Source organism: Lytechinus variegatus, chromosome 9 (genome assembly GCF_018143015.1).
Source record: "Lytechinus variegatus isolate NC3 chromosome 9, Lvar_3.0, whole genome shotgun sequence".
Taxonomy (NCBI): domain Eukaryota; kingdom Metazoa; phylum Echinodermata; class Echinoidea; order Temnopleuroida; family Toxopneustidae; genus Lytechinus; species Lytechinus variegatus.
This window is the reverse complement of record NC_054748.1, coordinates 9,941,374-9,954,648: the sequence shown is the minus strand read 5'-3', so window position 1 is coordinate 9,954,648 and position 13,275 is coordinate 9,941,374. Positions and strand designations below refer to the sequence as shown.

General features: G+C 37.4%; 1 long non-coding RNA gene across 1 annotated transcript; it reads left to right on the top strand.

Moving 5' to 3' along the window:
• Window positions 1–211: 211 nt before the first annotated feature.
• On the top strand, window positions 212–4,974 carry LOC121420987. Its single transcript, XR_005970919.1, has 3 exons — window positions 212–253; window positions 1,761–1,874; window positions 4,933–4,974. It is a non-coding gene; the product is annotated as an uncharacterized LOC121420987 (long non-coding RNA).
• The last annotated feature ends 8,301 nt before the right edge of the window (window positions 4,975–13,275 follow it).

The window sequence follows — 13,275 nt, the reverse complement described above, 5'->3', positions numbered from 1 at the left end:
CTCAGAAGATATGCGAGACTTAAATGTGAGTGGCGCGGCGCGGTCACCCCAAAAAATCGTAGCTGGATGGTCTTGAAAAATGTTGAGCGGGGGAGGGGGGCTACATTAAATTTTAATTTTAAAAATTCTAAACATATTCCATATCTGTTCATATTTTATTTCCATTTTTGGTTGCAGGTTGGGAAAGCTGACAGATCTGCTATGGCAGAGCTTCTAAAGAAGAAAAAGACTGAAGACCAGCGGAACCATAAAGGTCAGTTTAAAAGTTTTTTATTTACGGCAAGATTCTGTGGCCAATTAAATGGAAAATCATGACCAGAAAACAAAATTCTCATATGTGCAGAAAGAGTATCTTCTCCAGAGCATTGCATTCATGCTTTTGGTGCAAATAGAATTTTACATCACAACAAAGAATACCTCTTAATTATCGAAGGTTAAACATATACCACATAAAAATTGTATCTGAAATTATGATGGAGTAGATGCTCTTTCAGGACATACATCTATATGAGATGAGAGTTATGTTTTCCGGACATGCTTTTTCATTAAATTGGTGATTTTTTTAAATGTTAAAGTTTTTTTCTGACTCTCTTGGTATATCATTGTAGGATATTGGCACTCTAAATGGATGAATTTCCATTGCTAGCCCTGGCATATCAACATTCACAAATAACACTGTGTCTCACACACAGATTTGCGTTATGGTAAATTCTAGTAGAAGGGGCTATGAAATGATGTGTCTGAGGATATATCCACCGCAAAAATAAAAAAATCACTTTCAATTTTTGAAAAAATTGCATTTTGGCCAATTCATATCGTCTGTGATGTCATAAAATCATATTCTAAAAAAATCTCTGTTCTTTAATGATATTTATCAAACCTTCACTGATATATTTCTCAATTTTTTTTGTTTCTTATTACAACCAATTATTCATCAGGGTGAACTTCCCCTTTGATAGCTTTTACATTTTCTTGTGTATTTTGCCAAGAATGATTGTCTCTGCGTGAATCTACAAATGAATTCAGAATATCACAATTACTGTAAATAGGAAGATGCTCTGTAATTTCTCATATTACCAAGCTTGTCAATAATTTCAAGGCGGAGGGTTAGGGTGAATCTCCCTGAAAGAGAAACTACATGTACTAGAATAGCACAGTCTCTCCAAATGGTAATCTACGGTGAAAATAAGTTTTTGATGTGGAAACAAAAACAAACTAACAGAAAACGGAGGAAAAGGACACCGACTTTGATTTGAATCTACGTAACCATAGAAAACATTTTAATGTTTTAAGTAAGTGATTGATCTTCACAAATGTCTTGTCATTTTACAATGATGCTGCCTGTCACCGGTACAATTTCTTCCAGAGCGGCGGACCAAAAAAATTAGAAATTCACAGAGTCAAAGGCTTAGACAATCAACCAGTTTAAGAACTTAATTTCCTTTAAGTCACTTCCTTGTCATTTCATAAGATATTTTCAATCAAGTAGGACTATAGAAATAAGATTACCGAGCCTGAAATCTTGATTTTCTTGCTTTAACTTATCCGCCCCTAATATTATAATCCTGTTTCATGGGTATGCATGTTTTTTTTGTTGTGTTTGTGACTCTTAGATACTCCACTGCAGCTGAGTAACCAACAGTCACAAACAGACGGAACTTGACTTGGCTTTAATTAATATTTATATATGATGTAGAGTCTTTGATAAAAGTTTGAGACTTTGAGCCAGTTTTTGTGTCCTTTCATTTTCTTATATTCAGCACACACAACAAGCATGACAACAATTTCCCTGCACTTCCACAGGCCAAGTACGTGCACGCATGGGCCAGAAGCTGAAAGATGTCCGTGCATCTCGAAGACGTGCAGAAAAGCAGGTTTAAGTTTGATACCTTTTTTTTGTTTGGAAATAAGCCTTAATATTGCCTCATACGAGTCATTAAAAAACCCATTTAATTCTGATCATGGGTATATATTACACGAAAATGTCTTTCATGTATTATGACATGTCTGCTAATACAGCCAAATCAGGTTTATATAGTGTGTGCTTTCAAAATTTATCATGACATGCCAACTCCTGCTTTATCACCTTGTGATATTCATCAAACTCAGATTGATATGTTTTTATATTTATACTATGACAAATCATTTTCTTGCCATGTGCCTTCCGTTTGATACTGTTTCCAAGTTCCAACTAATACAAAGGAATACTTATATGCAGCTATATGGACGCTAGTATATGCACTTCATGCAAGAGATTTGTGGACATTTTTTGGCTCTTGTTCATATTTTTCTGATATTTGTATATAGGTGTGAAAAGGCAAAATATATGCAAAGTGTTCTTATTTTTGAAAAATAAATGTTGGTTACTTGTTCCTGTTTCGAAATTTCACAACTCTCTGTGATGGTAGGGATTTGCTTTACTACATGTATAGGCGTTGCTTTTCCGACTACGGCGGCGTCGTCGTCAACATTGAAATCTTAACCAAGGTTAAGTTTTTGAAATGTCATAACTTAGGAGTTAGGAAGTATATGGACCTAGTTCATGAAACTTGGACATAAGTGTAACGAAGTATCACTGATCATCTTGCATGAGTGTCCAGGTTGAATGATCAAGTTCATTTAGGGTCTAAGTTTTTTTATGTCATAACTTTAAAAATATAAGGGCCTATTTTATGAAACTTGTACAAAAGTTAAATTGCTGATAATCTTACATTAGTGTCAGCCTGTCAGGTCACATGATCAAAGTCAAAGGTCACAGCACTGAAACCTGAACTGTTAATTTTTTTAACTGTCATCATCATGATCCTATTTCATGAACTTGAACATAAGGGTAATCAAGTACCACTGACAATGAGTTTCAGGTCACATTGTCAAGGCCAATGATCATTTATGGTCAATAAAATTTGACCATGTTTGGTTATCAAAATTGAAATCTTTAACCAAAGTTTTTGAGATGTCATCTTAACTTTGGAATTTTATCGACCTAGTTTAGGAAAATTGGACATGAGTATTTAAAGCCTGTGTATAGCTTTGGTAAAGGGTCAATAATGTGATTGATAATCGAATATCATCTAATATTACAGTCTTACTGAAGCGTAGAGACCGTTAGATATTTTTCCAACTGCACTTCTCTGAGAAAATTTCAAATATTCAAATCTTGGATATATAGCGCCCTCTCTCGGCGATGCTTGTTTTAAATTAAAAAAATGGGCATTCAAGCGCTTATTTTATAAATTTAGTGATGAGATATCCAAAAGTTACAGACAAAGAACATATCTTGAAAGTTTAAGCCCATTCCATGATTTGGAATAGGATTTAATTGAAAGACAAAAACGCACAGATATTTTAATTTGATCGGGTGACCCGATCAAGTTAAATTTCCATGTAAAATTGCAAAATTTATCCTGTAAAACACATTTTCATTTCATATCCTCCACATCATAACTGTTATAGGGCATATCCATTCATATTAGCTACATGTAGCAATGAATTGGAATAGTGATAGGTGCATTTTGGTGGATTTACCAAAACTATACACAAGCTTTAAGTTTCACTTATCATCTTGCATGAGTTTTAGGTCACATGATTAAGGTCAAAGGTCACTTAGGGTCAATGAACTGTGACCATGCTCGAGATATTTTTTTAAATGTCATAACTTTGAAAGATTATGGATCTGGTTCATGAAACTTGGATATAAGGGTAATCAAGTATCATTGATAGTCTTGCACTAGTTTTTAGTCAAATGATTAAGGTCAAATGTCATTTAACTTTGACTATGTTGGGAGTAATTTTAAAAATGTCTTCATAACTTTGAAAGTAAACTTGAACATTAGGGTAATCAAGTATCACTGTTTTTATTCAAAGTCAGCATTGTTGCTATATTGAATTGCGTGACGCAGGCGAGACTGTCAGAGGCGTTCCACTTGTTTTTTTTTTTCAAGTAACCTTTTCTTTTAAGGTTAAACAGGTTATTTTAGTTCGGTGTTTTCATCACTTGTAACCTTGCAAATCTTGTTTCGAATGAAGATACTTGCATTTGAATGAAAGAACAACCTCAAAGATAAATTTGTCAGAATATAGACTCATAAATGTTAGATACCTTAAAGGGGTACATATCAAAATAAATATAGTAAAATCCACCGAGCAAAACGCTGAAAATCTGACAGCAAATAGTGAAGTTATAGAATTTCAAGCTTAGCAATATTTTGTGAAAATAGTCATATGCAAGTCATCATGAATGTGCAATAGGTTGACTAATGATGTCATGTCCCCACCTTCCTTTTTCTTATTTTATTTAATAAAATCATGATCATTTCATATTTTCCTACATGTGTACACAACATGTCTCCCTTGTAACAAAATAAGTTGGCACAATGATTTTCTTACAAACTAAATCAGTTGTCAATCCAATTTTTGTAATTATATTTGGTGACAAAATTTGACTAAATATAATTTTTTGAAATAAAATACAAAAGATTACGTGGGGATATCATCAGCTTGCTCATTGCATATTCATGAAGACATGCATAGCACTGTTTTGCCCTAGTAATGCAAAAGTTAAAAATGTAATGACTTTGTCATCCTTGTCAGATTTTTATGAAATTTTCAGTATTTTGTTTGTCTCATTTTACTTTATTTGTTAAAATTGTATTATGTCAGCCTGGAGTACCCCGTTAATATGTTTACATTTAAGAAATATTTCATACCAGGCTTGTTTTCCCAAACAATTTCATTCCACAACGTATGTTTATTTGTGAAAATCGAGGAGAAAAATTCATGTTTGTATTCACTGTGCTGGTATTTATGACCCAGTTATTTTCATGTTGCTTTTATTTTATTACTGTTTATTAAACTGAACGAAATGAATTTTTTCATTTTTTATTTCTAATTATATTTTCTCGTGTCTTGTGGATTGCTCTCCCTACTCTTCAGATTGGGACCAAAGCACAATGTCTACCATGATACAACCACCCAAGTACCTACAGCCAGTGACAACAGACAAATTCTCAAATCAATTATGTTGTGATCAGGAGGATGGAAATTTTTAGTGTTGATTTTTTTTTCTTTTTTTACAACTGGGTATGCAAAATGATGAAAGATATATTCTAAAATTTGATTTGAATTGGTGACACTATTATTAGCTTCCACTCCTATTGAGATCAGCACTAATTGGCAATGATGGTATACTTTTGTGGTCAAGATCGCGGGACACTGTGCTTCGTTCCAGTTGGCCTGTGTTGCAGTGGTCTACATGGTATGTGCTGCATGGGTATGTAGTGGACTGCATGTGGTAAATGAGCTAGTGGCACATGCATACCACAGTTTGGTGGATTGTGTAGTCAATGTCCGTGTGGTGGACTGTGTGGTAGACATCACAGTAAGACGAGCACCATAGTGTGGGGGACTATGTGGTGTATGTCATAGTGTGGGGGAGTATGTGGTGTATGTCATAGTGTGGTGGACTCTGTGGTATATGTCATAGTGGGGTGGACTCTGTGGTATATGTCATAGTGTGGTGGACTCTGTGGTATATGTCATAGTGTGGTGGACTATGTGGTATATGTCATAGTGTGGTGGACTATGTGGTGTATGTCATAGTGTGGTGGACTATGTGGTGCATGTCATAGTGTGGTGGACTCTGTGGTATATGTCATAGTGTGGTGGACTCTGTGGTATATGTCATAGTGTGGTGGACTATGTGGTTGATGTCATAGTGTGGTGGACTATGTGGTTGATGTCATAGTGTGGTGGACTATGTGGTTTATGTCATAGTGTGGTGGACTATGTGGTGAATGCCACAGTGTAAAGGACTATGTGGTTATAAACGTGTGGTACACAGTGTGTTTAATATGTGTTTCGGACTATGTGGCGACTGTGTGGCAACACTGTGTTACACAGTGTTGTAAACACAGTGTTACCACACGTCCCAAAATAATATATTAAACACATGTGGTACACGCTGTGAACACACTGTGGTACACACTGTGGTACACACTGTGTTACACACTGTGGTACACACTGTGGTACACACTGTGGTACACCCTGTGTTACACACTGTGGTACACACTGTGGTAACACTGTGTTTGTTCCATAAGGGTAACTACAGGAATCAGATGCATATGGTCGGGTGAGCTTTTGGAGCTGATAACAAAGAGTGTAGCCGTCTGGAGGTTGCCTGGTGGTGGTACTGACAGGATCGAGGCGTGTGCAAGTGTCAACTGCGGCAGTATATCTCTGCCAAACGGATCCACGACTAAAAGTTTGGAAATCGACGTGGCGAAACACCCACCGGTGGCAGGCATCCTGACAAGAGCGAGCTGCCGGCGGACCGAACCCACGCCGCCGCCCAGCGGTTCCGTCACAATATATATATATATTTATATATATATATATATATATATATATATATATATATATATATATATTTTGAATTCAATAACTTCATTTAGTTCATTTATTTATCTTCAGTATTTTCCATCGAAAAGTTATGTTATCGATTGAAATTAAAGTCTTCTCATCTCAAACAATTATGTTTTCTCTCTATGTATTATAAAGCTTTGGCGGATCCAAAGCAATAATAAAAATGTTTAGAGTAAAGATGCCAGCCATTTTTACCCAAGTGTGCCCCCCGCCCCCTGGAAGCAATTAAAGATCTTTTTTTCTCGTCGATTTTTATTGGGACAATGATACCTTAGATGTAAACTTTGATTTTTGCTTGTCAAATTTTTTCTTGGGAAAATGTGCCCCCCTTTGGAAGAAACTGGATCCATTGTCGCTATCAGCGCTAATTTTGAACTATTCACTAACAATGCGCACTTTGGCACTGTTAGTGAATAGTTCACGCTGTGACCTTGTAATTTTAGTCTAACAGCGCCAGCTAGTGATTGGGCTTTTATCTCGCTCACAGTGCTAGTAGTGCTATGTTAGCGCCAACTGGGACCTTTCACAATCCTCACGGACGCTAATATTTGGGTCTCCTAACACAAACGTGAACGCTTAATCATACATATGATTTTTAAGATTGATTGTACATTATAGTCAATAGAATCAAACGTAGAAAATTGCTCTACAATCAATGCTAAGCTTTGTGTTACAGGGGGTTACAGGACCTACAGATCTGCTTTTCGTGAGCAAAATCCTTTCCCGCGACACCCGCACCATACATACATGATTGTATATTACACTGATGGCTGGAGATATTCGAAATGCAGGGCCTAAAATAGATTATGACACGGAGAAGAAAGTGTTTTTTTTTTCAAACAAATCGAGCACATATTGAGTGAGGAAAAACTTAGTGAATGAAGGCTTAGATATAGATCATTACAGTCCATCCAATCGATATTGCATTTAATATGGATTATTGGTGGATCATTGGCAATTGATTTCATGGGTCAGATCAACCTCTCTAGCCGAAACTATTCCTGTACACAGCATTATGCAATACGTTTGAACGGGTTTCTTTTGTTCTATTGTTAACTCCTTCTACACAAACGATATGCCTCTAGCACACGATGTAATGGGCATTGTGTTTTACTTTCCCCAGAAATGGGGGATTAGATTCAAATTCCTGGGGGACCACTTCCATTGAAAATGCATCCCTATCCCTTACCAAGTATTTGGCTTGTGAAACCCTACAAGTATTGGATATATATCCCTTTTTCCAGCATTTTAAACATCGTTTTGACACCCTTATAACGTTACATAGGCCTATACGTAACGTACTTGCCTACTCTATCCCCTTTTACCCGTGGTCGCTCCTGGTATCCATTAATCAATGGAAGTGGACCCCCGGGTGGCCTCTTGAGCTCTAGGAGGAGTCAAATGTGGCTTTGGAAAGTCGTCCTCAATCGGATATATCGCTGTTACCATAGTAGCAACCAGAATTCTGCACACAAAACGCATATGGAATGTTTCCGTTGTTGATGCGAAACGAAAAAAAAATCTCATGTCACACAATAGACCAGTTCGTAGTTACTTCATGGACAATTTTGGCCAAATGACCTTTCATTTCTTTCATTTTGATAGGCAAATTTCAAAGCAAGATATTACGTAAGCTTGCCTTACATAGCAGGATGAAGAAATTGAATAGACCAGGTGACTAGAATAGCACGCCAAAGAACACTTTATGAAGGTATTTGTTGCATTCCTACTTTGTATGCATATCATAAGATGTTGCACAATGTACTTGGCAAACTGTGAAATACCAGTCGTTTCGTGGACACATGCTGTTTTTGTGGATGTAAATGAAAACCGCAATTCGAAAGGATATATGAATAATCAAGACATCAAAGTTGGTGCTTATCTCATTGGTTTTAAACCAACATGTCACTTTAGTACAAATGACCTTCCTCTGATCATGCGTAGAATCTTTTGATCATGCGCAGAAACGAACTACGAACTGGCTTATTTGCATTGCAGGACAGAGTTTTACTACCATGATGACGGGCCCAAATAGTCTCTTCCAAAATCAACTACCGTCGTAAATAAGCTTGCGCGTCCTCAAACGAAAGGTCGGGAATAATGTTTATGTACGGCCAGTACAGGATTATATCCTGAATTTGCAAGACCATACCGTTTTACAAGATAATTATGAGAGAGAGAGAGTTGGGGGTGAAAAAAAATCTTTTTTTTGTTCGGGCACCCTTTAGCCGACAAGCCTCTTTATCACAAAAATGATTATATTACCTATGTATACTTTGTGACTGTCTGTGTCAGCTAGAGGGTGTGTATGTGTGACGATGAGTGAGGGTGCGTGCGCGTGTGTGTATGTTTTTAGGGGGTATATCTCTGATACTAATAACAATACTCGTGTTCTCAGTTTACAAGCATGTACAACATGATAAAGAATGAGCATAATAAAAAGGAAAAACACACGTCCGAATAGGCAAAGACAAAAGAAATATAACAAAAAATCTCACCTGTCCAATAATCCAATTGTTTCCCCGATTCCCAGACTTCTGAAAAATGGGACTACCAAAGGGGTCCCCGTCCTTCGACACGTAGATATTGAAAGTGCCCATGGTCTCCCCGTACATGTGGTAATAGAATCGAAGACACTTCGTTCCGCCGGCCACTACCTGGTTATAGGGGCTTGTCAGACGAGCGATGTTCCCATTAACTCTGCGTGATGTATCGATGTATACATACTGTCTACCTGTATAGACCAATTTCACAACGTGAGAGGGCAGCAGACTGGTCGCCATGCTGCGGTGGGCGAATCAACTTTTATAATACACAAGTCAATAGGGTATTTGGTACATTTGTTCGATTTTTTTTTATTTTGGACCAATTGAGCAGATTTCTTGTAAGATTCACAATGAGCATTAATCGGAGAAGTTCAGGTTGCAGCTGTGCTGTGTTCAATTGCCACAACAATTAGAGAAAGCTTCAGGATTGGAAGCAAAGTAAATGTGAAATTCACTCGCCTTGGACTCATGAAGGCTGTTTGTGTGTGAAGCCGAACCTCCCTGCATAGGTTTCCAGGCCGTGATGAAGGTCCTGTTTCATAAAGAGTTGCTATGATGGGAACTCCTGCTGGAATGGTAACTACCATGGCATATAGAATTTAAAATACTTCTTCTCACTTGGAAAGTGTATAATGGTTTGGCACAAAAATATCTACAAGAGCTTGTCACGCCTTATGCACCAGCTAGAAGCCTGAGATCATCACACCAGCAACTTCTTAAGACTCCCAAGACACGTGTAGCATATGGTGCACGAGCTTTCTCTGCCTCAGCACCTTCTCTCTGGAATAATTTGCCATTAAATTAAGAATTATACAATCACTGGAGACCTTTAAATCCAAACTGAAATCTTATCTTTTCTAACAGTATTAGTTATTGGCACTTTGACACTCATCCAAACTTTCTCTTTCTTTCTTTTCTTGTGCGCCTCGGAATAGAATATTTCTAGATAGATGGCGCTATATAAATGCCTATTATTATTATTATTAAGGTGAGAATTCCGCTTCCTTAATGGCTTTTATAATAAAAGTTGCCATTCCAGCAAGAGTTGCTATCATAACTTTTTTATGAAATGGGCATTCTCACTGTTACCATGGTAGTTAACATTCCAGCAGGAGTTGCTATCATAACAACTTTTTTATGAAACAGGGCCCTGGCCCTCTCTTCCCCTTCCTCCTTTCTCCTTCCTCTCTGTTTTATTCTCTTGCCTTGCCCCCTCCTTTTGCATGTTTTGGATACTTATAGGCCTGCATAAAATGTGGTGGTGGTGTTTTTTTGTAGCGGGGGGGGGGGAGGGAAGGGGGATTTATTTGATCATGCTTAGATGGAAATATCAGTCCCTCTCTCTCTCTCTCTCTCTCTATCTCACACTATCCCTCTGTCTCTCTCCCTCTCACTATCCCCTTCTCTGTATTACACTATCCCTCTCTCACACACTCTCTCGCTAGCCCCCCCCCCCCTCTCTCTCTCTCACTACCCCCCCCCCTTTCTTACCATTCCCCTCTCACTATCCCCCTCCTCTCACACATACTCTCCCCCCCCCCCCTCTCCCCTCTCTCATCCTCTCTCTCTCTCTCACTCTATGTCTCGTTCACTCTCCCGCTACTCAAACACATTTACTAGCAACAAGAAGTGAGCTCCCCGATGAAAACCAACAGCGATTCTTGGTCATCATCAACTCACTTTTACTGACAACACTAAGGGGAAAAAGTAGCCAAAGTGTCCAAATTTATCATACCTTCATCGGTCAGATATGGCCATTGTCTTACATCGTCTACCCAGGCGTCCATGTTTTATTTCATTGATTTATGATGAAGTTAATGACACAATATCAGAGCTTATCTGTAATCTTTCATTGAATTTGTACAGAGCCAATTGCGGTCAGCGCACTTACCAACCGCAGGAATGGCGTCGCCGATAGAGGGCCAAATACATAAACCGGCCGTGAAATTGGTCTATAAAATTGCTCATAGTCATTAATTGACGCTTTTTTCTCATAGTCAGTTCCCCCAAACAATGTACTTTTTTAAACATATACTTTTCTTCAAACATGTATCATTGCCTTTGGTAATTATAGAATTAACTTATCTAATGACACACCTATCATAAGCCTATAGTAAACGTTTGTTTTTAAAAAAACAATGTTCTCCAAAAAAGAAAAAATATTCACGCACGCCCACACTATTACACACCCATGCACCTATACATTTGTAATGATATTGACGAAATCATGTTGTACGCAGGCCTATTTGTAATATGTATATCAAATCATACTTTAATAGGTTTGAATACGGTGGATAATATCAGGTATTAGTAAAATTATGATTTACCACGTGACCGCAATTTCATGCAAACTATTCATGAATATTCATGGATGGGATACGTCACTTACTCCCAGTCGTGTGATCTGAGCTTGGTCCTGTACCCTCTGAATAGGTAGAACCAGAATTCAAGGTCCAATCAAAAGAATCTGTGCTATCTTGAGTCCATCCACAGAATCCTGAATCGAAGTTACAGTCAAACTGGCTGGAAGCTGTGCGGAATAATAATAACAATAGTATTACTAGTAATACTCACTATCATCATTACCATCATAATGATGAAAACAAAAGTAATAATAACAAATAATAATACAAATAATCATATAAGTAATAATAATGATAAACGTTTTATTGTGAAAATTATCAATACGAACATTTGGCCATTTTATGATGATGCATCATAATACAATGAAGTAGCCAATAGTAAGAGCGTATGCAAGTCACGCGTTTGTCTTTTGATTTTACGCAACCTTCCAGTCATATATTTTAGCGTGCTGCACTTTCCCCCATGTTTGGATCAATAATGCTACCATGTTGACCTTGATAATTAGAACTTTATCTATCTTTAAATGTTCAAATACATATTCGCACAGCAAAGGATACTCTGGCAGCATTCAATGCAATCGTCCTTGTCCTTTTGTGTGAGGGTGTGTTGTAAATATTGATAAGTGTTTACTTGAAATAATTAGAGTAATACTAAATTCCTTACGTGTTTAACGAGGAAGGCCACCACGTGGTAGCGTACCTAGGATTTTCCACAGGGGGCAAAACCGTCCGCCGAAAAATTTAACAAACAAATAAAAAAAAAAATCTTGAATCATAAAAATTGACAAGCAAAAAAAAAGTCTTCAACCTCGTTAGGGGGGGATGGGGCCAAATATGTATTCAAGCTCGTCAGGGGGGGGGGCAAAAAAGGTTATCAAGCTCGTCAGGTAACTTGCCAGGGGGCAGACTGCCCCTGCCCGACCCCCCCCCCCCCCGTAGTTACACTAATACTGCCACATTTTAAAATAACAGAATAAATACTTCCCATAAAATAAGCATTTTATGTTTAGCCAGTCGTGGAACTATGCGGGATGAGCAATGAAAAAAATCAAACCATCGTTAGACTAAAAACAGACTCAGGTGGCATTGGACCTATGTTGTATAATGTGCTCCATCGCTTCCCAGGGCCATTTAGTACCCACATACAGCATACGTCTAATGCCATCCTACTCTATTTTTATCTAGCGTTGACTTTGGTCCATTTCCCACTTCGTCTAATAGATTATTTGTACTTTGCCTGACGAGTTAGAATAGGATACATAAACATTCCATTACGACCAGGGCCCCTTCTCAAAAAAGGTTAACGATTAAACCCTTAAAACTAGACTAAGGTGGCATTAGACCCACGCTTTATTATGTCTACTAAACGAAAATTAACCCATATTGATAGTAGACCATCTAGGTTAATTCCCTGTGGCAATAGCGTTCCATGACATTTACTCCAGCGACAATTCCTCCAATGGAAAATATGCCTGTTATGCCAAGCCCAAATCTAACATCCAAAATTTAATAAACACTAATCATTATTATTCTTGGGTATAAGCATTTAAACATTAAAGAAGGAAATTAAGTACCAAAATTACTAAATTGTAAACATTATGACATAATCAAGTACAGTGTTTTTTCTATACAAATTGGCAATCATGGTAGTATACAATTCGTTTAAGGTGCATTTTAAGGACGGTTTGTAAGAATTTATAAAGAAGTAGGCCTATGCAAATCAAATAATGCGACCGAGCAACGTGAACTGAAAATATTAATAGTTAGACCATAAAACGGACATTTTGCAGAGGACTTGAAAAATCAATTTGTAAATTTAAAAATAATAAAAGCTCGATATCCGAGATGAAATATGTTTTGTATATTGACTTCAAAACTTGATATTTTAAGTTCGTAATCAGCTTATATTGAGCAAGATATTGTAACGCTCCCCACTCTCAAATCTC